The sequence below is a fragment of the Centropristis striata genome, chromosome 21, assembly GCF_030273125.1.
Source record: "Centropristis striata isolate RG_2023a ecotype Rhode Island chromosome 21, C.striata_1.0, whole genome shotgun sequence".
NCBI lineage: Eukaryota > Metazoa > Chordata > Actinopteri > Perciformes > Serranidae > Centropristis > Centropristis striata.
This window is the reverse complement of record NC_081537.1, coordinates 32,511,457-32,538,171: the sequence shown is the minus strand read 5'-3', so window position 1 is coordinate 32,538,171 and position 26,715 is coordinate 32,511,457. Positions and strand designations below refer to the sequence as shown.

The 26,715-nt window shown below is 38.8% G+C and overlaps 1 pseudogene; it reads left to right on the top strand.

The window, feature by feature from the left end:
• The first annotated feature begins 323 nt into the window (after positions 1–323).
• On the top strand, positions 324–25,192 carry LOC131959142 (GTPase IMAP family member 8-like; annotated as a pseudogene).
• Positions 25,193–26,715: the final 1,523 nt, after the last annotated feature.

The following is a 26,715-nucleotide window of genomic DNA, read 5'->3' as shown; positions in this document are numbered from 1 at the left end:
TACTTCTTACTTCACTAAATTAAGCTGATAGCTTTAGTTACTTTTCAGGTTGAGATTTAACATTAAAAATACAATTGATTTAAAAATAATTACACGTTTATAAAAAACTGCTCATGTAAAAAAAACTTGCTGCTTCACATGTTGAAAGTGTTTTGTGTCTCCAAACCAGAGAGTTGGGGTGGGGCACAAATTTAAAGTAAAAACACAGGATTGGAAACTGCATCATGGTTGTCTGTGAGTGAACAGCAAGAGAACCTAAATTGTTTATTTTTCTTCTTCCCTCCAGATGAATCCGTCTCTGATGTTTTAGGCAGACTGACATCATGGCGAGTGCATCAGCAGGTGAGTCCAGTCAGTCCACACTGTCTGCTCTCACAATTTGTAAAATATTATGTTAGATAACTCAAACTGAGTAACGTTCTCAATACCTTGATTTACTTTTGGAAAACTTCAGAATCATCTCAAAGAGTTTATTAGTCTGGGTCTTGTATTTCAATGAAAAAAAACATTCATTTTACCCCATCAACATTGTTTAGCAGTTAATAATACAACCAATACAAACTGTAACAGAAAAACAGTTTCCCACATTTTAGATTTTAAATATTTAATCTCATTGTTTGTATTCTGTTACTCCCCAATATGTAGTAGGGTTGATCGTTTTTTTTTTGTACTTCTATAGATTATGTTGAAGCCAAGGACCGCCACAGCCCTGACCTTGATCGTCCTAACTGTAAGTCAAATTGAATGAGATTTCCTCAATTTTTTAAACCAAACATTGATACTGAAAATATCAAACTAAATAAAAAACCCTCGATACAATCACAATGTGCTGCTTAAAAGCTTTAATTTTTGTACAGTTTAAATAATGAAGATATATAACATGTTAATAAATGAGCTTATGAGTTAATGGTAGTTGGGTGTAAGCTTTAGACAAAGCCAGGCTGTTTTATTCTATTTCCGCTCTTTATGCTAAGCTAACAGGCTGCTGACTGAATCTCAGACCAATCATGTAATATCAGCTTGATAAATGTGAAAATATTCAAATGAGAAGTGGTAATTCACACTTCTTCATACAAAAACCAATGATGATTGTACGTTTGAATGGTAGCATGTTCATTAGATCTTGTAACAGAAATAAAGAAACATTAAATGTCTTTATACAGTATGTCTTTATAGTTACAGATGGAAACAGACCTCTTGAGCGCAGCAGGAGCTTTGAATTTCTGCCGCCTCACAGTAAGTCAAACCTAACCAAGTCAGAGTTTGTCATTTAAATTTTAAAGAGTGATCTTTCCGGGGTTTAGAAATATAATTTAATGGCTGTATTATTAGTGCCGTAATCAATCAATGCATTGTTTTACTTGATAGAGACTGTGCTGTTTTTCCATATTACTACTGCGAGCACCAGGCTTCACTGCAGTATATTTGATTGATGTTCAGTTCTAATGTCCTCTAATGAGAATGATTACAGCAGGGGTCACCAACCTTTTTTGAAACTGAGCGCTACTTCAAGGGTACTGAGAAATACGAAGGGCTACTTGTTTGATACAAACTTCTCATCTTTGAACACAGTGTAATTATCATCATTGCTTCTTTCACGACCACCCAGTTGAAAAAGGCTTTCTTGCTCTTTATCAAAAAGTTTGTAGCTGTAATCATTTACAGCTTCAGTTGCTTTTTGTGACTTTTTCGTCGACCTTGTGAAAAAAGACTGCTGTTTGTCCAAAGCTGCCTTTAACTCATATGCTTTATCTGCCCGTAGTGCGCTGCCAGGTGGGTAGTTAGCATGGATGCTTTTATGGCACGTACTTAAAGACTGATTTCCACCGGGCGCGTTACAGCCGCGGAACGGCAGCGCTGCGGTCGCCATTTCAAATAGGTAACACTCTAATTAATGAGAGCATTTACACCGGGCGCGCTGCGAAACGTTACAGCAGCGTCTCAGCCGCGGCTCTCCGCGAACATTAAGCCTGATTTCCACCGGGCGCGTTACTGCAGCGTAACGTCAGCGTTGCGTATGACGTTGCAAATAGGTAACACTCTAATCAATGAGAGCATTTCCACCGGGCGTGCTGCGTAACGTTACAGCAGCGTCACGTCAGCGTCTCTCCGCGAGCATTAGGTAGGACTTGTATTTCTCCGCGAGATGCTGCCAAACCGCGTGAATCTCAACAGAGCAGATCACCAGACAGGAAGTCCGACTCAGAATCAGCGTAGAACACTTCCGCCCCTTTCAAAATAAAACACAATACGCAGTTCATGCAGCCTAAAACTACTTCACATCAACATTATGTTATGACCGAGGCACCAGATCAGCAACCAATCAATCAATCAATCAATCAATCAAAGGGTCTCAGAGGATCGGCGACACGGACGACAAGAGACTGATTGTTGAAGTGGAACATCATACAATCATTTATGACATAACATATTGTTTTTATAAGGATAGATGGTCAGATCAACAGATCTTTCACCTCAGAGAAGCAAAGTAAGCTGTTTTTTGTTGTTGTTGTTTACTTTATACACACAGTTTATCCATAGACTGTATAAATAGAGTTTAGAGTTTATCACGGGATCTTGCGGTCTCCCGTATGGTCAGGATTATCGCGTGATCTCGTTATCTCGCGTGTATACGACCGGCTCGCTAAGCTGACGTGCTGCTGCTGTAACACGCCCGGTGGAAATCCCAAGTTAGGTAGGACTTCTATTTTCTCCGCGAGCCGCTGCTAAACCGCGTAAAGCTCAACAGAGCAGATCGCACCAGACAGGAAGTCTGAATCAGAATCAACGTAAAACAATTCCGCCCCACTGGCATAGCCAGAAAAAAGACATTGGGTGTGCACCAGCAATACTGGGTGTGCCAAATTTATTTTCAACAGAGTATTACACCTCCACAAACATTCAAAAGAATGTGTCTCTGGAATACAACATTATTAACACAACAACAACATATCCACACATTCACTTCAGTAATAGTCAACAGTTAGTTCACAGCAGGTCTAAACATTCACTTGTGACTTGCTCTCAAATAAATCGATAATGCTACCTATACACCAGAAGACTTTGAAAAGATTTGGAAAAGACTCCTGCAAGACTATCAGCTCACACCTGCTCACATCTAAAGACAAGTGTTGAGAGTTTTTAGTCCCAGCCTAGTCTCACACTGAGATTCTACAAAGACTGTCAATCTTTCAGGGTCACTATTTACAAGACTACAGCTAGATTCTTTTAGCATTTTTTTTTACCTACCATGCATTTTTTCCCTCATCATGCTCTTAGTAAAAACTGACTAAATGGAGGAGAAGCAGCTTTTGGCTCCAGCTGCTCTAGTGTGTGCAGTGGTTTGTGTTGAAAAAAACAAAAACAATAAAAAGTAGAATAGACGCCACAAAATGCCCCTCACAAAGCTGAAAAGGGGTTTCTGTTTTTCTGACATGAAAAGTTGACTATTTTACAGTAAACAAAATAGATATAAGGAAGAATAAAGGAAAGGAACATTTAGAAATGAATTCATGACATACATTTATGCCCTATTTAATTATGTGTTTAATTTAATAATTATATTTATCAGCTCTTTCAACTCTCATTTAGTTAATCATACATTAATTATCGATTATTTATTACTTATTTACGTATAGGCCTACATTTATTCATACCTTTTCACTGGGTCTCCTTACTGTTCTCTTGACTAAGAAACAGCGCCCCCAAAATCCCGCTTGTGGCCGTAAATATATTACATCTCTATATTTGTATTTAGGACTGAGCTTACTATCATTATTGTGATGTTCCTTTTTCCTGTGGAAGTGGTTTTACTGGTTTAACTGGCCGCTCTGGAACCGGGGACCTTTCGCCCACTCATCTATTGGTTGGTGATTGTGTTACGTCACTGAGACTTGAGATAATATCAAACACGTTTGATATGATCCAAACCAAGACTATGAAAAGACTGACATGAAACAGAGCAGATTACTACCTTAAACTGAACCATGGAGATGACGGGAGCACTGTGACTCCAGTAAAACTCCTAGATTTACTAAAGACTTTCAGTTTTTAGTCTGGGACTGTGAAAATCGTTTGGTGTAAACCCAGCATAACAAAATAATAGAAAGAGCACACTTTGTGTTCTCAAAATTACAACACACACACAGACATTGCGTGCCCAATGAGATGAACATAGTGAAATATAACATTCATGCACGTACTCATGCACGGAGCCATAACGTATCCACATTACGTGTGATCAAAAACACTATTTAACCATCTGAACACATTGGGCTTAGCAGCAGAGTAAAGGACACAACGATACTGCGCTCACCTGTGCGCACTGCGCAGCTCTCAGTTTACAGGGCAAGACGGCGTGGCTTGGCCTTGAACACATTTATTATTTCATCGGAGTCCAGTTTCTCCGCGAGCTCCTTTTCAAACATGAGCAAGGAAATGCTGTTAAGTCTCTCTGTGAGCATTGTAGCTCTGCTGGTGGATTTAATCTGTTCACAACCGAAAACAGGCGCTCCACAGAGCAACTTGTGACAGGCAGTGACATCAGAATACGCAGTAAACAGTTCATGTTGGGAAAAAACATCTTTGTCACATGAATCCAAGACTTCAATAAGGGACGGGAACTGATGTCCCCCGTCAACTTTACGCCTGATGATTTGCCCAAACACAGTGAGTTCAGAGGCCTCCAAACGAATTCCATAATGCCTGCACGGCGCGCGCCATGCGTCCAGCTGGCAAATTGCGTCAGACGCAGGCAGCAGGGAGGCAGCAGCCTTCATTATTCCATAAGAGTCACTCTGGAAACGGTTGTTCAGTTCGACCAGCTGTCAAGGATCATAATCCACAAGGAGCGCAAATCAGAATCACTCCTGATGGGTGCACACCTGTCCAGGTGTCGCATCGCATCATCTGACGGCAATTTTTTTTGGGCACACCCTGGCACACCCGTGGCTATGCCATTGTTCCGCCCCCTTTCAAAATAAAACACAATACGCAGTTCATGCAGCCTAAAACTACTTCACATCAACATTATGTTATGACCGGGACACCAGATCAGCAATCAATCAATCAATCAATCAATCAAAGGGTCTCAGAAGGTCGGAGACATGGACGACAAGAGACTGATTGTTGAAGTGGAACATCATACAATCATTTATGACATACCATATTGTTTTTATAAGGATAGATGGTCAGATCAACAGATCTTTCACGTCAGAGAAGCAAAGTAAGCTGTTGGTTGTTGTTGTTGTTGTTGTTTACTTTATACACACAGTTTATCCATAGACTGTATAAATAGAGTTTAGAGTTCATCACAGGATTTCGCGGTCTCCCGTATGGTCAGGATTATTGCGTGTTCTCGTTATCTCGCGTGTTCTCGTTATCTCGCGTGTATACGACCGGCTCGCTATGCTGCCGTGACGCGGCTGTAACGCGCCCGGTGGAAATCCCCAGTAAGAGTCTCTCCACAGTGTGTCACCTTGTCATTGCCACAGTTGCCCTGCAAATGTCGTAAAAAAGAACTCCCAATCATTGGGGAATGGTATGTTTTCTAGCTCCCCATGGTAGCTGCTCCCACTAGCTTGTCTCAGCAGAAAAAGATGGAGGCTTGCTTGCGCATAATATTATACCTTGACCCCAGACATTCAGAGTTCATGTATACATAAAGCATTTTTGTTTTGAAAATTTTATATTCCATATTGTCATTTTCAAATTTCAATTTTTAGGTAGACCTTCATTGTGATAAGTGCTATTTTTAGAATGTGCCCTATGGGCAATGTGTTGGTTGCCCCTACATTACAGTAACATTTTGTTTTTTAACCATAACAAATGCAAAGAAAGTGGAAGTACTTTTTAAACAGTACACAGTAGTGCATAAGAAACAAAAGATCACATAAAGCTTTCACTGCTACCCCTTAAGGTCAATACTGTGAATCCATATTAATATATTTAGGGGACTCAAATAAGCAGATCAGCTTTCTTATAATCTTTTCTCATCTGGACTTTGGCAGCTGGACAGTCAGAGGGCACGGATTAGATTTTATCAAATGAAAGTGTAAAAGTCATAGGGCATACCTAAAAATTTGAAAAAAGCAGGTCATACATCCCCTCATCCACAGGGGAAATATTACCCCTGATCCACTCTCGAATGAAGATACACAGGATGCATAATCGCTTGTGATTTTTTTGTTTTTGTTTTTACTTTTTACCTTTAATTTGGCAGGGTAGATTTAAAGTTGCTGTACAAATAAGTTCCTAACTCGTTTATTTTTATTTAGTGGTAACTTACTGTTTTAGACAACTTTTTTTTCAGTGTCTGAGCTAAGAGTTGTTCTGCTGGGGAACAGCTGGTCTGAGAGGAGTTCAGTGGGGAACTTCATCCTGAGAGAGACTCTGTTCAGCACTGAGGAAGAACCAGACCACTGTGTGAGAGTCAGAGGACAGTTAAAGGAGAAAGAAATAGTTCTCATCAACAGTCGAGATCTGCTGCATCCCGACATCTCCGAACACAAACTAACAGAACATGTAGAAAACTGTGTGAGACTCTCTGATCCTGGACCTCATGTGTTCCTGCTGGTTCTACAGCCTGAAGACTTCACTGAGCAACACAAACAGAGACTCTGCAGAGTCCTTGAAAAGTTCAGTGAACAATCATTTGATCATTCTCTGGTTCTGATATCACCACCCAGAGAGGAGAGTTCAGCTTTCATGGACAAAGATGAACCAGAGCAGCCATTTAAAGACCTGATCAGAATGTGTAAAGACAGACATCTGAAGAAGAAGAACCTTGATCTTCCACAGTTGTTAACATGTTTAGATGAAATTGTAAAAGAGAACAATGGAGATCATTTGAGCTGTGATGTATACAAGGATGCATTATCAGGTTCTGATCAGGAAATCCTGAAACAAGCAGAAGGAGCCTGTTCTAACTTGGATCAACCAAAGGCTGCCGGTAAGTTCAGGACAGTTATTAGTTAATAAGAACTTTTTAATGACCATAAATGACTGCAGAATAATACTGTTGTACTTGACATTACTGTGTCTCTCACAGAGGTGAAAGCTCCCAGTAATGACACAGCGTCCCAGCACTGTAAGTAAATCATGTTTTTATTATCCAGATACATAGAGTGGTAATACACACTCACCGGCCATTTTATTAGTTATCAGGGTGTAGCTTATAAAGTTTCGGTGTGGTCGTCTGCTTCTGCTGTTGGACGTGTTGTGGTTCAGAGACCGTCACCAGCAGACATTGGTTGTAACAATGGTTATTTGCATTCGTGTTGAACCAGTCTCCATTCTCCTCTGACCTCTGTCACTGAAGGTTTTCTCTGTAAACCCTAGAGATGGTGGTGAGTGAAAGATCAGTAGATCAGCAGTTTCTGAAGTACTCAGACCAGCCCATCTGGCACCAACAACAATGTCAACTTTAGAGTCACTTAAATTACCTTTCTTCCCCGTTCTGATGATCACTTTGAACTTCAGCAGCTCGTCTTTACTGTGTCTACAGGCCTAAATGCATTTGTTATAACGTTCGACTGAAAAAGACCCATAATGTACAAAATGTAATGACCTTACAGACATGTCAATTAAAGCAGGGAGAAGATATGTTTCTACCTATTGGAGGACATATGGAGTTTGACACAATAAGAAGCACACACTCATTAATGTGTGTCCCTCTCAGTGTTTTATCAATGTCAGATTGTGAATATGATAAAAATGATGATAGACAATAAGTCATTGGAATCCTACATAATTAATGTTATAACTTTGTTTTTTCAGCACCTGGTCTCAGGATCGTGATGTTTGGAAAAAGTGGAGACAAAAAGAAAACACTATGCAACTTCATCACTGGGGGAAAACAGTCAAAACTTTCTAAATCGAAGCCAATAGCAAAATATGAGGTCGCCAGTCGAGAGTGGAGAGGAAAACCATTAGCAGTAGTGAAAACTCCAGACATGTTCACTCTGTCTAAGCAGACTGTGAGAAGAGAGGTGCAGGACTGTATGAGTCTTTGTCCTCCTGGACCAAATGTTCTGCTGCTGTTAGTGAATCCCTCTGAATTCACCATGGAGAACAGACAAAGACTGAACTTCATCCTGAGTTTGTTTGATAAAGAAGCCTTTAAACACTCAATGGTCATCCTGACACATGAGAGGAATGAAAGAAGTCTCTCTGTGAATCAGCTCCTTACAGACTGTGGAGGAAGACATTACAACATTGCTGAAGATAACCACAGCCTTCTGATGGAGAAGATTGAGAACATTGTGCAAGAAAACAGAGGAACCTTCCTCACCTTCACTGAGGAGATCGTTGGACTAAAGTGTGAACACATGGAACCAGCTCTAAACGTGGTTGTGTGTGGGAGGAGAGGAGCAGGGAAGACCTCAGCAGCCAAGGCCATTTTAGGTGAGACAGAGCTTCATTCAGTCTCCAGCTCAGAGTGTGTTAAACATCAGGGAGAGGTGTGTGGACGTTGGGTTTCCCTGGTGGAGCTGCCTGCATTGAATGGAAAACCTCAGGAGGAAGTGATGGAGGAATCATTGAGGTGTATCTCCCTCTGTGATCCTGAGGGCGTCCATGCCTTCATCCTGGTCCTTCCTGTGGGTCCCCTCACTGATGAAGACAAGGGAGAGTTGGAGACCATCCAGAACACTTTCAGCTCTCGAGTCAATGACTTCACCATGATTCTGTTCACTGTGGAGTCAGATCCTCCAGCTACAGATGTTGATAACTTTCTAAAGAAAAACAAGGACATCCAGGAGCTCCGTCAGAGCTGTGGAGGAAGACAGTTTGTCCTCAACATCAGGGACCAGCAGCAGATCCCACAGCTGTTGGACTGTTTAGAAAAAACAAGATTGAGACCCAGAAAAGACAAACCAAGCTGCTACACAACAGAAACATTTGCATGTGCCCAAATAAAAAAGATCACCACACTACAGGCTGAAGTGAAGGAGCTGAGAACAAAAAGCACAATCAGCTGTAAGTACAATACATTCACATTTAACCCTCTTTAAAATAGGCTTTATCATCAAAATTTGAACTTTCCAACGATCCTAAAATGGATCATTGGTTTACGAAAGTTTCTGTTTTAAAATGTGACCAAAATGAAGATTAAAATGTTGATATTTCTGTCAGAATCACTTTATTCTACGTGTGTCCTTTAAAATGTGTCCAAAAATAAAGCTCTGCACTAACCAGATCCTGTTAAAATCATTAAATTCCGCGCTGCAAGTTTTTAAAAAAAATGTTTTTTATTCTAACTGTGTTATTCTGCACAAAGACATGTTTGAGTTGTTCCCATTTCTAGCCATGATTGTGCTGATTCCATAGAGCTGCAGGACTTATAGATTTATATAGATTCATATATTGCAGTGGATACAAGGCCACAGTGAGTAAAATGATCTGAAACAGCTTTTTTGGGGTTCAGAGGGTTAGATATATAAAAAATGTATCATAATATATTTTTCTGTGTTCTAAACCAACCATTGGACATTATACATTGGATGTTATGCTCTTTAAACTGTGAATTTTAAAGGTAACTCCTGCTGTTCTTGTCTCACAGGTGATGAAGAGCATCAGAGCCCAGAGTGTCTCAGGATTGTGCTGATAGGGAAGACCGGCTGTGGGAAGAGTTCTTCAGGAAACACCATTCTAGGAAGAAAGGAGTTTAAAGCTGAATCAAGTCAAAAATCAGTTACTAAAGAGTGTCAGAAAGCTCAGAGTGAAGTGGACGGCCGTCCTGTTGTTGTAGTCGACACTCCTGGTCTGTTTGACACAAATCTGTCTCATGAGGAAGTTAATGAAGAGATGGTGAGATGCATCAGTCTTCTGGCTCCAGGACCACATGTCTTCCTGTTGGTGATAAAAATGGACAGATTCAAATCAGAGGACAAGGAGGCATTGAAACTGATCAAGGAAGGATTTGGGAAGGATGCTGAAAAGTTCACCATCATTCTTTTAACTGGAGGAGATTCACTGGAACAAGAGAAGGAGATGTCTATTGATGAATACATTGAAAAAGAGTGTGATGAATCCTATAAGGAACTGATTTCTGACTGTGGAGGAAGATACCATGTGTTCAATAACTATGATGAACAAAACCACAAACAAGTCAGTGAGCTGGTGACAAAGATCAACACCATGGTGAAGAAGAATGGAGGCAGCTGCTACACCAATGAGATGCTGCAAAAGGCCGAGGCAGCGATACGGAAAGAAATGGAGAAGATCCTGAAGGAGAAGGAAGAAGAGATGCAGAGAGCAGAAATTGAGAAGGAGAGACAACTGAAAGGAAAACAACTTGAAGAAATGGAGGAAAAAATCAACAAGGAATGTGAGGAGAGAAGGAAAGAACAGGAAAAGAGAAAAGAAGAAGACAAGAAGAGAAAACAACAGGAAGAAAAACAAAAACACGAGTGGGAACAGAAAGTTGAAGCTTTGGAGGAAAAAATTAGATCAGAGTCAGAATTAAAGGAAAGAAAACTGGAGGAGAGCAGAGAAGAGATGAGAAAAGAACGAGAGAACTGGGAGGAAAAACAGAAAGAAGAGAGAAAGAAACGAGAACAAGAAGATGAACAGAGACGACAGGAGGAACAAATAAAACTGAAAAAGCTTCGAGAAGAATACGAACAGGAAAAAGAAAATTATGAAAAAAGAATCAAAGAGGAGAGAATCAGAAGAGAAGAGGAGGAAAAAGAGAGAAGAGACAACGAGGAAAAACAGAGAGCAGAAATTGAAAAGGAGAGAAAACTGAGAGAAAAACAACTTGAAGAAAAGGAGGAAAAAATCAACAAGGAACGTGAGAAGATAAAGAAAGAACAGGAAGAGAGAGAAGAAGAAGACAGGAAGAGAAAACAACAGGAAGAAAAACAAAGACAGGAATGGGAAAAGAAAGTTGAAGCTTTGGTGCAAAAAATAAGATCAGAGTCAGAATCAAAGGAAACTATCGACAGAAAACTGGAGGAGAGCTGAGAAGAGATGAGAAAAGAACGAGAGAACTGGGAAAATGAAAGAAAAGAGTGGTGGAAGAAACGAGAACAAGAAGATGAACAGAGACGACAGGAGAAACAAACAAAACTGAAAAAGCTTCAAGAAGAATACGAACAGGAGAGAGAAAATTACGAAAAAAGAATCAAAGAGGAGAGAATCAGAAGAGAAAAGGAGGAAAAAGATAGAAGAGACTTTGAGGAAAAACAGAGAGCAAAAATTGAAAAGGAGAGAAAACTGAGAGAAAAACAACTTGAAGAAAAGGATGAAAAGATCAACAAGGAACGTGAGAAGAGAAAGAAAGAGCAGGAGGAGAGAGAAGAAGAAGACAGGAAGAGAAAACGACAGGAACAAAAAAAACGACAGGAGTGGGAACAGAAAGTTGAAGCTTTGGAGGAAAAAATAAGATCAGAGTCAGAATCAAAGGACAGAAAACTGGAGGAGAGCAGAAAAGAGATGAGAAAAGAACGAGAGAACTGTGAGAAAACACAAAAAGAAGAGAGGAAGAAACGAGAACAAGAAGATGAACAGAGACGACAGGAGGAACAAACAAGACTGAAAAAGCTTCGAGAAGAATACGAACAGGAAAAAGAAAAATATGAAAAGAGAAGGGAAGAAGAGGAGAGAATCAGAAGAGTAAAGGAAGAAAAAGAGAGAAAAGACATGGAGGAGATCTATGAGAAAAAACTGGAGAATCTGAAGAAGACACATGAAGAGGAAGCCAGAAAGAAAGCTGAAGAGTTCAATGAATTCAAAGAGAAACACATCAAAGAAATTGCAGAGCTCCAGAAACAAATGCAGCACAAAAATATACAATATAACATCTTAAAAGCACTTTCAGCCCGCATCGAACAAGACATGAAGAAAAAACATCAAGATGAAATGTATGACTTCCTGAAACGTTTGGCCAAAAACATACCAAGTCTGTCAAAAATCAGAGATTTACTGAAGAGGCAAGAACAAGAGATGGAGCAGGAGAAAGATGAAGAGAGAAAAAAGAATATGCAGGAAAAACATGAAAAGGATCTAATTGACTTGACACAGAAACTTTTGGATGAAGACAGCGCAACATTTTGGGGACATTTGAGTAATTGGTTCTGATACAGTTGCTTAAAGCTTATTTGGTATGTAAAGCTCTGTCAACAGAGTTTGACTGGTTTTGATCTCAGATCTAAAATTTTGGTCAGATAAAGGCAAAATGTGCCAAAGTGTTTTTTTCTTAGATGCAAACAATGTCGCACATAAATGGCCATGAGATAAGAACTTCAAGGGACTCCCAGTTGTTGTAATATGGAGAAAAAGAAGGCTACTAAGCAGTAATCTGTGCCTCATGCGTATTTTTACATGTGGGGGTTAGAACCTGTTAAAACTCCCCTCCAGTGTATTTTGGCATTTTTTCAGAAAAAGGACAAAAACCACCTCAAACCAGTGTAAAAACTTGTATGCACGTTTTTGAAAGTTTGGTAAAACTTTCTATGAAGACTACATCTATAGTGCATTATGAGCGCATTCATAGTGAATTATAATGCTCATTATAATCAATCATAATGCATTATGACTGCACTCATAAACACATATAAAGCTTCATGATGCACTATATCAACAGTTATAAATATAGCTTATAATGACTTATAAATCCAAGTGTCTTATGAGTGCTCTTGACTGGTTATAAACTACAGGCTGACTGATGAGGCTTATAATACATTACAACTACTCATACCCCTCTATACACACACCTCAACAACCAATTGTTATAAGGACTCATAGGATGCCATAAGTATAAATAAATGATCAATGTATGCTTTAAGTAAAGTGAGGTTCATATAGACGCATCTATAATGCAGTATAGCTAATCATGATGTTTCATTGTTGGCGTTAAGTAAAGTGTAACACATTTTCATGCATTTAAAAGAAGCTATGCTGCATCATAAGTCACTTCGTCAGATACCAAATATAGAGAATTACACTAAGATTAGGAATGTAATGGTAAAGCTAATTTTCAACCTGTAGGGGGCAATCCACGTGCATATTTTGTCCACAAAATGTATATTTTTAAGATTCACAGATTTGGAGCTCAATCAATCACCAACACTACTTAATACGTAGATATAAGGGTTTACATATGAAAACTTTGGTTTTGGGATTTAATTACAGTTTAAGGAATAAAACAAAAAAAACTTAAAAAGCTATATTTATAACTGTTGATATAGTGCATCATGAAGCTTTATATGTGTTTATGAATGCAGTCATAATGCATTATGATTGATTATAATGAACATTATAATTCACTATGAATGCGCTCATAATGCACTATAGATGTAGTCTTCATAGAAAGTGTTACCGAAAGTTTTATTGAATCTTGGTGTTTCCATGAGGCCTTCCTCAAGAGAATCTTCATAATACTCAGAGAAATGTGTTGATGGAAATAACTGCTGTTACTGAGCTACATTGTTTGCCAATTATGATGAACTTTTTAAATATATTTCTATAAAAGTATTTAGAATCAGCCATTTTCAGCTTTTGTTTGCAGTGACCCATGTACAGAAAAATATCACAGAAAACTTCTGATTCTCAGGTAAGTTCTGGAGTTATAAGAAGTGTCTTGTTGTAATCTGATTTCTAAACTGACATTTGTGGTTGTTTGTTTGGAATTACACCTGAGATAAAGAGTAAGAAGTTGAAATGTCTTTATCATTCCTGTTGCCTTTGTTGCAGATCATAGTCAGCATCTTAATCTCTCCTTTGCTTTTTATTATTTTTGTTGACTTCTGTAAATCATGGTTATAAAGACAGTGTCTTGATAAATGTAAGGGTTTGTGTTGCTGCTGCATCAGTCAGAGACACTTAGAGAGAATGTAATGTGATGAGGAAAAGCATCAAATATGACATTATGAATATTAATACAAATAAACCTGATAAGTGTTCCTGTTATTGTGCCACCTTCTGTCTGATCACAGTCACATATTTCAGCTGATGATCCACTACAGGATGATCCACTGCAGCTTCACTGTGTTCAGTTTTATCCAGCAGGTGGAGCTCTAACATTAACTGCTGAGCTCAATCTGTCTGCATTGTATTCTTCATATTTCTTTCAATGCATTTAATATATTTGACACTGAAATGCTAAAATGTAGTTCATGTTAAATGTCATATTTCATATTAATGTCTATATCTCTATCAAACTGTATATTTCACAATGAAAAGTTCGGAATGTGTCTGCATTATTTTGAAATAAAATCTGATGAATATTTTAACTGATGTTGAGCCTGATGTTAGAAATATCACATATTTATTTAAGTTATGCAACACATGGACTAATACACATTTAATATGCACCTAGATGTAGATATTTGTATACATAAATGATTATGACATTAAATGCGTATAAACATTTTGTCTGGTGGGAGAATTTCCTTCCTTAATTTACCCCGCCTCCGCAACACACCAACCGTTTCTTACTTTACTCTCCCCGCTGATTGTGTCACAGCAGAAATAGCAAGAGGTGATTGAACTTTATCAATACTAGATCAAACGGTCTACAGAAACAGTTCAGAGGAATTATTAGTTCCAAATTGATAGTTTAGTAACTGATTTAAATGAATTGGTTGTCTTATTCAATTTTGAGGTGACTTGAGTAAATCAAGTCATATTTTTTTATCATAATTAATAATTATTATTATTATGCCCCATGTGAGGCATATCCCCTACATTTATGGTACCCTGTGTGAGGCATTATCCAATATTTATGGTGCCCCATGTGAGGCATGCCCCCTTTATTTATGGTCCCCCATCTGAGACATCTATACATTTATTTCCATCCATCCATCCATTTCCCTCCGCTTATCCGGGGCCGGGTCGCGGGGGCAGCAGGCTAAGCAAGGCATTCCACACGTCCCTCTCCCCAGCAACAACGTCCAGCTCCTCCTGGACCCCGAGGCGTTCCCAGGCCAGGAGAGAGATATAATCCCTCCACCGTGTTCTGGGTCTTCCCCGGGGCCTCCTACCAGTTGGACCTGGAACTCCTCTAACGGGAGGCGCCCGGGAGGACCCTTACCAGATGCCCAAACCTCCTCAGCTGACTCCTTTAGAGGAGAAGGAGCAGTAGCTCTACTCCGAGCTCCCTCCGGATGTCTGAGCTCCTCCCTCTATCTCTAAGGCTGAGCCCAGCCACCCTACACTGTAAACCCGAATGTTCAAAATAATTTATTTGAAATAATTAATGTAAACTTAAAATGTTCTAAAAAGTTGTACTTACTTAAAAACATTGAGTGCCAGTAACTATTTCCTTCTTTCTGAGATCATCAAACTTGTAATTTTTGATTAATATTACCTTCTTTGCATTTCATGTAACTGAGACTTAAAGTAATTAACCCAAGGTTACTTAAAACTATGTGGATTAAACATTAATTTATATCTTATTTTGAAAGAACAAATAAATAAAATTAAGAATAAGTCAATAGATTTGTATTGTTATTATACAGCTAATATACTGTGAGTGTGTATGTATGAATGATCACCCCCCCCCCCCCACACACACACACACACACATGTACAGGTTTATTTAAAAAATATATTTTTTTTATGTTACAAGGTTGGCTAGTTAATATAAATTACAGCTACAAAAAAATGTATTTATTTATTTTGTAGTATTTGCGTGCACTTCCTGTTCAGCCAGCAGACCGGATCCGAGGAGAAGAGCGGGAGACTAATGACCGGAGTACGTTAACAGGGTATGAGCGCAACCTTTTGCCTCAGTCCTCAAGTGTTGAGCAGGTTCGTCTCTTACCCGACTCATTTCTTGAGTTACTGCACAATCTTGACACAGCTCAGCCTCAGGGTCCACCTCTACCTTCACAGCCTGAGAGACAGCAGGCAGACGATCAGGAGCCTCAGCCCAAACTCTGCCTCCTGCCAGGTCATTCCCATGAATTATGTCAACCCCTTCCACAGGTAATGTAGGGCATACCTCCACTGCCACAACACCAGTCACCCACCCACAGTATAATGCCATTTTATGCACTTGCACTGGGATAACGTTCATACCCATGCCACGCATCAACGTGAGAATGGTAGAAGTGACTGACGGACAAAAGTGTGTAGTGCACCAGTATCCCTCAATATTTTAACTGTGACTTCCTTCTGACCTGGCAGCGACACACAACCATTTGAAATAAAGGCAGAGTAGTGACCTTCATTTTCAGACAAAGGCCTGCACACAAAGGGATCCAATGTCTCAGATTGATCATTTCTAAACTTTTGTGCTGATGAAAACACTGTTGCAGTCAACGCTACAGGTTTCACATGTGAATTTGGCCCACCACAAAACTTTGCTTTATCTCTCAGTGCAGGACATTCACTTTTCCAGTGCCCTTTTTGACGGCAGTAATTACACACATCATAGTGACCATGTGACTGAGCACGGATGCCCTGAACTGATTTACCCAAGTGAAAACCAGCACTTTCCTTGCACCATCTACTTCATGGTCCAGGTTGACTTGGCCTGTACCCAGCAGGCACACCAAAGTCACAGTTAGCCCAATGTGTCAAGACATAATCATCTGCAAGAGCAGCTCTCTGCTCTGCAGCAGTCTTCACTTTGTGCTCATTCACATAAGTTGCAATGTGGCTAGGGACAGAATTCTTAAATTGCTCCAGGACAATCAAATCACACAATCTATCTATCTATCTATACAATAAATTAGTTAATTTAATCTGCTGATCTTGTGCAAAAAATAAAAATATTTCTACAACAAGAATGGAATAATTTTTTCTATATTTGCATTATATTGAATACATTTCTAAACTTTTTGAGTAATGGCTGTGTTAATTCAATCATTTTGCCTAATATGTTGGATAGAATTGCTCCAAAAATTTTCAACCATACTTTGCAAAAATGCTAGACCTACAAAAAAGAAGAAAAGAAAAAAACAGCCATTGTCATTCCGAATTAAAAACCTGCTTTATTCAGCCCATGCGTTTTCCTGTAATTTCATTATCAAATCATGTTGTTTATTTGAATGTCTCACATTTGTGGCACCAGAAGTAAATTTTACTTTTGAAACTGATTTTTGTAAGTCATTTTGATAGTTAAAGGGACATTCTGTAACTGTTATCTATTCACGAAAATGTATTATTTCATTCAAAAGTATGTTTTTCATTCATCAGTAATTACCTCCATACATTATTAGTGGACAAACTGATTAATGAAGGTGTGCCTGACCATTGTGACTACACAGACACACCTGGATTAATCAGTTTGTCCAATAATGTGAGACAGGAATTAAAGGAGCAAAAGTTCAGGAAGTAGCAGAGCTGTGCATATAGCCCATAGCTCCTCCTATGCAAGAATATTGTAGGCTATGCAACATATACTGTCATATTACCTTGTTCTGATAAATACCCAAATAAATCAAGTTTTATTTTGTTCAAATTTACTAAGAATCTTATGTCTGGTTTCACTGTTGTATGCTTTCCATACATGTTTCAGTCAAAGGAGATACACATTTTATAAGATTTATCTACATCTTTTCCATATGGGACATGCTCTTAGTTTTGTCCCTTCCACAAAACAACAACAAAACAATCAAAGAAATGTGTTTCTGAAATACATTTTTTGAAGTAAACCTTTTTGTTCGAGACACTCTTTTCAAGCTAAGTTGATAAGGTCATATTGAATATGCTTCCACTAGAAAATGAACAAAAGTATTATGTTTTAAAACTCTACACAACATGCATGCAACAGACATGATATTATAAAGTCTAGTGATCTATAATGTTTTCAGATAATGTGATTTCCTTCTCACAACATCACTGAATTCACCATTAACTATTCACCTGGACAGTTTATGATTTTGTATATGGTATCCCTGTAAACCTTGACCATCAAAACATGGGGATAGACATCACCTTTTCTGTGTTATCATGTTTGGTTCAGGAGATATGATGCAAAATACATAATTTGTTTATGGAGGAAAGTCAAATGCACTGGAAACCCTAATAAGTTCATAGAACTCAAAAATTATTTCGTAACAGATTACACAAAAATATTTTAGTGATGTTTTAAGATGTTTTAAGTTTACATACAATATAATATTTGCAGTTGCCTTAAATTATCTCAATGTTATCTTATAAATATTGATATTCCTCAACCTATAATTAGGGAGTGATTCACTCAAAATTTTCAGTATTCTTTAACTCATAATATGGGGGACATGCACTCAAAATTAATTCTAAACTGAAATACTGATGTCAGCCCACTACACATATAATCAGCTCATAATGTTAGAAAACATGAAAGTGACACCACAGTGACAATTGAACAACTTTTTTTATTCAACACAATGTGCTTTTTAAAAGGCACGAATCAAAGGAGGTCAGTCAAAACAAAGTGCTTGTCATAAATTAAAACAAAAGGAAATGACTCTTTGTTAAGTCCAGTTTAATACCATCAATGAAAACACCAGAGTGTAAGTGTACTCAACAGGCTCTTTACTTATTACTTCCAGTGCACATACACAACAGGTCCGGTAACCCCGAAGCCCAAACAATAGTTCCCTTTTATAGCACAGACTCCAGCTAAACAAAATGTGTTTTAAAGTACACTAAATGTTAATGGGTCCATATTCTGATAGTGGTCATTGCTACAGAGGGTAGATTCAGTATTTTGGGCCTCCATCTCACATTATTCAATAAACATTATGATAAAAACTCACAAAGGATTCATGATAAAATTCCACAAGATTCTAAGTATAATCCATCCTCAACACCATTAGAATGTGGAGCCATTTAATACTGTTTAAAAACGTTTTGGCACTTACTGTACCTTGAAGGCTGCAACTCACTTTTTAAAAATAAAACATTCAAATAAAGTACTGGTTTCTACTGTGCCATACTTCAACTGGCAACATCAGGTGGGCATTAGGCAACAGAACATTACACATGTATAGTGCATGAATTGAACAGTCGTTTCCCACAAGTTACTCAGTGCATACACTTGGGCTATGCTGTGATATTTATCTATGAACAATCAATGTATTCAATCTGAGGCAGAAGACTCGATAAGTAGGGCTGGCCATCTGTCCACGACGACTCTCACCCGTGGAGCTACAAGAGCTCCAACGATTTCTTGGCGACGAAGGGCATAAGTTGTGTTCATGAGCTTGCCTATGACTAATTGGTTTCTCTCAGTCTTTTCGACTTCATGTATGATTTCTTCTCTCATTGTTTCCAGAGTGGCTGGGGTTTGATCCTTCGGTAGATTGATGATGTAGTTGACCTCAGCTTTTCGAGCTTTCTTTATATTTTGATGGGGGTGATCATTGTCCGGGTTGTTTCAGCTCCGCCTCCCTGTGTTGATGGCTACTTCTGCAACCCCAGCTTTGGCAAGATTGTTACGGTAAGACGCAACCTTATACGCTATGTGACGTTTCCATCCCAACTCCCCGTCTTCACCAGCCGTCATTCTGAGACATGGATGAGCTGTAATCAAAGATTGAGCAGCCATTGCCAATTCCTTTTCATGTGGGTATGGTTTAAAACTGTAGATCGTTTCTGCCATTTTTTTAAGGATTTCACTCTTCTGTGACTTCTTTATTTTCAGCAATTTTCCTGATTCTTCATAAACATGATTTCCTTCTTCAAGTATATGCTCCATTTCATACCCAAAACCAGGAACAACGAAGTGATCAGGCCAACTCTTCTGGTGCTGTACCACAGGCACATGTGGGAGTATGTCTGTTTCAGAAGATGCAGTAGATGAAGTGTCACATTCAGGTCTGATGACTCTCAATGTGCCCTTCTCTGGCAACTCCTGGATGTCTACAAGAAGACAAAGATCACCATCAAAGTCCGGATCCTCATAGTGGAGGCTAAAGTCCCCATCCAGTCTCGGCTTGAACCTCTCTTGCATCATTTCTTTTAGCTCCTCCACTGACTTTGGACGCTCACGTAGAGTAAGTGTCAGGGCGGTGTCTCGTGCAAAATACATACGCAGCACATGCTTCTGGGCAGCAGCCATCTTTTGGTTCCTAAAAGACAAAAACACGTTAATTTGCATGGAGAGTGAAGGTGACACACACAACATATCCACAGACCCACTGGTCCAAACAAAAACTGGAACACCACCTGAACGATGGGATGTATGGAAGGCCAGCTGCTGGAGTGGGGCAGTTTATTCATGGACCCACTGGTCCGCACAGCTCCAAGAGAATGTTGCAGTCAGCTGTTTACCTGCTTCAACAAATCTTCAGTGTAATAATATGAAACGTTTGGGTGTCAAGAGCAATCTTCCATCTATGTTGTAAGCGCAGAGAGGTGTTTTGTCATTTAGCTCTGATGGGGTGTGAACAGCCAGATTCTTTGGGAAAAGTTTGTAAGATCTCAGGTGTTCAATGTAGTGTGATGTGTGCTCTAGGCAAAGAAAGACAACACTACTGTTAACCAGGAGAACCTGTTCAATTCTACAGTAAGTAGGCAGTCCTCCCTCTATTCCCATAGACAGAAACATTCCTACATCATAATCAGTTCCATCAATGCAGACCTTTGATGTGCTGTAAATAACATTGCTTGCTGTTATTTGTTCAATGTATGTCTCGGCAACATTTGGAAGCACTGATACCACGGCAGAAGAGACATTTGATGTCTGATGGTGAGGTTTGAAGAATCCTGAGGCACTGAGATGGTATGCTACCATGTATTGATGCCTGTCTGCAAGTGTTTTTAACAAGTTTTATATGTTGTGTACAACTCTCTTAAAAAAACGGTGTTTACCCTCAAACCTCATTGTCCACAAGTGATCGAGGGGCCCAAAATGGCGTACAAGGTCACGATAGTGTTCAATGTAGTGATGCTTAGGAAGGCTTCTTTCAGCATCTCTCTATGATCCTGTATCTTGGACTGTAAATACTGGATGGACTCCTCTGTGAATTCTGAGCACAGCGATAACTCTACTACCTCTTTTAAGTCCATTAGCACAGTCCATGCTCCATCCTCTTCAGGAACTCCATTCCCAATAATCAACGGGAGCAGTCTAAGCAATGTGGCATTTTCATGGCCATTACCACCAATGCTTTTCTTTACAGCGAAGGTCTGTGGTATTTTATGAGGTTTGTCAAGCTTGTCTGTGTGCTGGTATGGAAATGACAGAATTCTCTCGTTCAAATATTCAAAGGTGAAGTATTTCATCTCTCCGATACACAGGGCGAGCTCTATGGGCACAATGCCCTCAAAAAGATCGTGGAGGGCATCAGGTGGAAAGCCAGTGACAGTATGATATAAAAATATAAAAAAGTTTCCAAATCTATCAAAAACATTCATTGTACACTAATTATAGTAAAAAATGAAAAGATGAGCAAGTTAGTTATTAACAAGCAAAGCATCAAAGTTGTGTGCTTATAGATCTGCTATTTCTGTTGTTGTTTTAGTTTTTAACAATAAAGGGTTCAAGTGATCAAACAATTTTTTCTGTTTAGATAAAAATAGTTTAGATAAAAACATTTTAAAAAATAGCAAAAGAATGACTGTGGAGACACATAAAATAAAACCAATTGTTAATAACACTATTTCATAATACATCGTACCTGAAAAGGATTTTGAGATCTCACAACCACACACTTGAGCCTGCGAAGAAATACAAACGCAGGCCTGGTTAGCGTCATGATAACACACTCACATTATGTTGTTTAGCATTGTTGGTTTCATGCTAGCACACACATTCACACTGCTCGACAATGTAAAATATTGACTGTGTAACGCGGACACTTATTGAAATAAGTATACTCCCAGAGTCCTCCAGAGGATTTAGTTATGCGCCATTCGGCCCTTCACATCGCTCGCTTGCCAAATTCAGAGATGTTAGAGAAACTTCCCTCAGTGTTGAGTCATCTGACGCCTGACCAGCAGCATGATGTCAGCGGTCTAGTAAATGGTTTCCGGGGGCGTGGTTATGGCGCTGAACGAGACACACGTAGTTTTGTGAGCTCCTGGCGATATTTTAGTAAAACCCTGTAAATTCTCCTTTAACTGCATGGTTTTCTTTGTAATGATTTGGGTTATTATCAAGAAAACCATGGAAAATTTCTAAATATCAGCTCTTAAACTATTATGAGCTATTTTTGTTCAAACAAATTTACCTTTAGTTGCATCAGGCATTAATATGAACAAGACATTGAAGAAAACAAAAATCAATCAAAATTACTTGATTTATCTCCGAGGGTAAATTCAGTTAGTCTGGTAGAATCTCTGTTGGAATGAGACAGCCTGATGGCTGTAGGAGAGAATAATAATAATAATAATAATAATGATAATAATAATAATAGGAGAGAAGGATCTTTTGTGTCTCTCCGTCCTGCAGCAGAGAGAGAGGAGCCGTCCACTGCTGTTGTTTTGCTCCATAAAGGTTTTGTGTAGCAGATGATCTGGTATTTAAAGATGGCCTCCAACATGTTGACAGGTCATCTCTCCACCACCTCCTCCAGTGTGTCCAACGAGGGTCTAATAATTTTTTCCATAACTGTACAGATATAAAATAAAAATAAACAATAAATAACGTTCCTATATTCTCCTGGGGCCTGTTCCATAAAGCAGGTCTTCTGAAAACCTTGAGTATGTTAACCCTGAAATGAGGGAAACTCAGAAAAACATCCACTGCACATTGAAATAGCCACTGAATTATATTTACTTAAATCAGTCAAATATGATTAAATGAAATACAGTTCTACCTGTTTGAACTAGGTTCTTATTGTGCTGTTAAAACAAAGAAATGGACAGAAACTTTTATTTTGAAAAGGAGACTTTTATTTTATTTTGAAAGCAAGAAGTGCCGCGCATGAGGTGAGAGACTGAGAAGCGCATGCGCGGCTGTTGGAGAACTTGAGAAGCGCATGTTGCGGCTGTTGGAGACAGAAGCTGATTTCAAGAGGGACTTTGCTTGCTGGCCATTTCCAAGGATGCTACTGGTGGGGAAATTATTTTATGTTGTCATTTGTTGCAACTTGAATGCATATTTAATGGTGAAATGCCATTGTAGTTCATCTCTAAATGCTGTTTTCTTATGTTAATGTTAAGTTAATGTGATTGCATGATATCAGTAGTAGGGTAATAACTGTTATTTGGAGTAATGTTGGCTTGGTAAAATTAATGAAAGGTTTAATAGTAAGTTTATATTTGAGTGTATATTTGATGCAAGGCAGCTTGAGTAATTGCATTATTTTGTGTTGTTTTATTTTTCTCTTATCAAGGTTTTCAACCTGAATGGCTTAATTGTAACTCAATAACTAAATAAAAGAAAGAAGAGTGAAGAAGCGTTTGAGTGGATTACGATACACCTTGTAGATGGCCAAGACCTTTATCAAGTTTGGGCAGAAGTAAAGAGAAATCCCCTGAGAACTTGACACTTAAATTTAATTTACAGCTGCTTCGACTTCAGGATTACACCTAAAGGAAATAAAGTTTAGGTTCAATACCATTTCGCCAGTTTCCACCTGTAATATTATACATTTAATGAGCAGAAACATTCCATTGTTCTGATTGGCCGTCCAGGAGTGCCCCGCCCCTCACCTCTCAATCTCAGCAGCGATTGGTCCAGCCAATGAGTGAATGACCGTCCAAATCCTCTCTGTTGTTAATATTTAAATATTTTCCGCCGTTTGTGCATAAGGACTGAAATAAATTATTTTCAAATATTTGACCTCTGAATGTTTTATATATAAGCTGTATAACTTAATTAAATGCAAAGTATATTTAATACAATTTCATTTGTGGTACCAATTTAACAAATCATTCAGTTCAACAGTCAGTTAGTGCAGAACTTTATTCTACAGCTGCTGAAACATGATGCAGAATTGATACACACATGAATGTTTTAATTTCAAAGGGCCATTGCAATACGAGCGAAACAGATCATAATAAATCAGACAAGAAACAAACATTTAAAGTAAATGTAGCAGATAAAATGAGAGTAGAAGATCTTTGTGATCATCAGCTCCATTTAAAGTGCTGATGGTCTAAATGATGAGAGCTTTAACCTGCAGACAGGTGAGACTTTCTAAAGCAGAGCAGCTCATTTCAGTAAAGAGCTCCCTCTGCTGCTCCTCACCAGTAATAACAGCTTTTCTATTGGCAAACATACAGTTCAATAACATAGATTTACAGTAAACAACAGCCATGTTTAACAAACCAAAATCAAACAGTAACAAAACATTAACTTTAATATTTCACATTAATCAAGTACCTTGAAGTTTTAAAGTGCTTTGCTATCATTTATTTGACATTTATTTGAATGTTTGAGTTGAAGTGAATGCGAGTCATTATTAATGAATAACAGACATTTAAATCAGCTGTGTGGACATGAAACAAACTGAAAACTTTTCTTCCACACACATCTGGAAATTTAAACTTTAGAGTTATCTCTCTGTGCAGGACGAAGAGGAAAGTACCTGAAGTTCTCCTGATATAAAACAAAAAGACTGAACGATAAGTTTCAATAGACTTTTGTATTTATATTGTTTCCTGCTGACATGTTGATGCGTTCTTAATTACAGTTGAATGATTATTTTATTTTTGTTTCTTAAAGGTTTTGATGAAACTGTTTCCTCTTATCCACCTGGTGGCCTGTAACTTTTATCAAATCCACCTCTGAAGCAGAAATGTTGTTTTTTATGCAGAAATAACAGTAACAAAGAGTGAACAGAGCTGCTGCTGTCAGTCCCAGTCCACAGTAGAGGCCGATCCTTCCTCGACTCTCTGGTTGTGGTCTTGCTGTGTTTGGTGTCTCTGGTTCAGGCCGATCCCTCACTGCTGCAAGGAGAACAAGCAGATCTGAGTCATTCATGTGAAGAAAAACATCTGACTAAAGAATAAAAATCAACATCCACGACAGAGTTAGATGTAACAGATTTGCAGAAACTCCAAGAAGGAAGTTTAAGAAATGCAGAAGTCCATAATCATTCTATTCAGGTTCCTATTTATCTGAAAAAGTTGATGTTTTTAACAGATTAAGAAAGTTCCACTGCATACCAGTGACGTTGAGCCAACATGAGCGAAAGCTCCCATCATAACCTCTGAGCTCTTCACACACATAAAGTCCAGAGTCATTGATCCTGAGTCTGGACACTTGGAGTCTGAGTCGTCCTTCTCTGAGGACGTCTTCGTCAAACTGGACTCGTCCTGTAAACTGTTGATCCTGAGACTCTGGGACCTCAACACCTTTATATAGATGAAACAGGACCGAAGCAATGTGTCCATCTAACAGCTGACAATAGATATTTAAGGAGTTGAGTGAAGCATCAGGTTTGGTGGTGAAGGTCCACTCCAGCGTGATGTTCTGGTTCTCCTCTGCCTGATAGGAGCTCTGAGTCACATTCACTACAAATGTTCCTGTTGAGGAGACAGAGAGGGGAAGTGAGGAGCAGACAGACTTTCTTCTTCTTTGATGATTGTTGAAGCCAATATGGGAGTTGTTGATATCTATGTTTTTGTGGGTATCTTTTTTTTGTGTATCTGACGACAAAGGAGTGATAAAACCCATTGGTGATTGGCCCTCCGTTTTTCTTTTTTTTCTTTTTTGACCAGTCTGTGGCCTAGAGGTTAAGGATCAGGCTTGCTGTCGGTTCAAATCCCAGGACTGACCCTTGAGCAAGGCACCTAACCCCCTCCACAACATGATCTCACAGAAATCTGTGAAATAGCCACGGAATCGCTCAAATTTCCGTGAAACTGACACGGATTTGGCTACAATGCAAGTTAATGACATAGTCATATCCCGTGGCTATTCCAACATACAAAGTGATTATGTACATTCACTGAGTGAATATTTAGAAAATAATACATGTATTTCTCGCTAGAAATGTGATCAAAATCCATTTTTATGCAGAAACTAAGTCAAAATATTGATTTTTCACTAAAAATGAGAGAACTGTTCGCCATGTTTGTTGTTCTGACCGCTGGGACCTTGAAAGTCACGTGACTTGGAACAAACCAATAGCCACGGGATATGACTGTCATTAACTTGCATTGTAGCGAAATCCGTGTCAGTTTCATGGAAATTTGAGCGATTCCGTGGCTATTCCACGGATTTTGAGTTCAGCGAAATCCGTGGCTATTTCACGGATTCCTGTGAGACCAGGTTGCCCTCCACACACACAGCTCCAGACGTGGTGTGTAAAAGGGATGGGTTAAATGCAGAGGCTGTATTTATCTGAATCTAATAAGGGAATCTTAACCTTAAATCACCCAATTAATTCACACCGGTGAGTATGATTATATTGTTCTTACCGCAATCTATACACAGGATCTGTCACAATAAATAGAAACATCCACAACAGGGCACCAAAATATTGTAAATGCCTCATCATAAATGCTATCACTCATATGGGGAAATCAAATATGTTTATATGTCTCGAACCTGAACAACACGCGTGTGTGACAAAAGTGTGGTTAGATGGCTACCAGAATTATTAATAATTATCATAATTAATTATCGATAATACATTATATGACTTGATTTACTCTAAGTAATCCCTCATTGGGACACCACTCTGTAAAACAGAGAAAAGAGCCAATTCACCTTTAGGTTCCAAATTAATAGTTTAGAAACTTTATGGGACTGATTTCTAAATCAGTCCCATAAAGTTTCTAAACTATTAATTTGGAACTTCCAGACCAATGAGGTGCTCACACATCTGTAGAGCTCATAAACCCCAGGCATCATGGGTAGGAAAGTTTCTGGCTGTTCCCTTG